Source organism: Pyxicephalus adspersus, chromosome 7, assembly GCF_032062135.1.
Source record: "Pyxicephalus adspersus chromosome 7, UCB_Pads_2.0, whole genome shotgun sequence".
NCBI classification, from domain to species: Eukaryota; Metazoa; Chordata; class Amphibia; order Anura; family Pyxicephalidae; genus Pyxicephalus; species Pyxicephalus adspersus.
Window position 1 is genome coordinate 75,215,134 of NC_092864.1, and position 575 is coordinate 75,215,708.

A 575-nucleotide genomic window follows, 5' to 3' on the forward strand; every position below is an offset into this window, starting at 1 on the left:
CAGAAAGTTAAACAGGGAGTAACACATCTGCCCAATCTGTAAAATGCTGTGATGATTAGCATGTAGAAGAAACACACACAAGTGCTTCTGACTGCCAAAAGTTATTGCTCTCTAGGAAAACTCTAGACAGCTCAGTTGATGCACCTGTGCTTAAATCATGAACATCAACAGAAGAAATTAGTTATATAAGTCATCAGCTCAGCTTATGATTGAAAAATGGTGATGTAACAAAGTTAAGGTGTTGTCTTCCAATATAACCACTGGTACACAGATACTTTTAGTTCTGTAAAACTGAAGCTACTAACCAAAAGCAAAACTGGTAGTCTGTTTTAAAAATGTGATAAAATTCCTTAAGCAAAAGTAATATTATTATGAAATGTCTAGTCCATACAACTAATAGCAAACAGAAACATACGCGGTTAATGGTGTGTGTTCAATAACCCAATAGACAGAGTACTGACTGTTTTTTTTCCTTTGACACTATTCAGACTTCATCTTGTTTCTGGTCAGTGATTACTTTGCTTGATTAAATAAAATGTTTTGGGTTGTAGTGAACAGTGTGTCACGTATTTCAT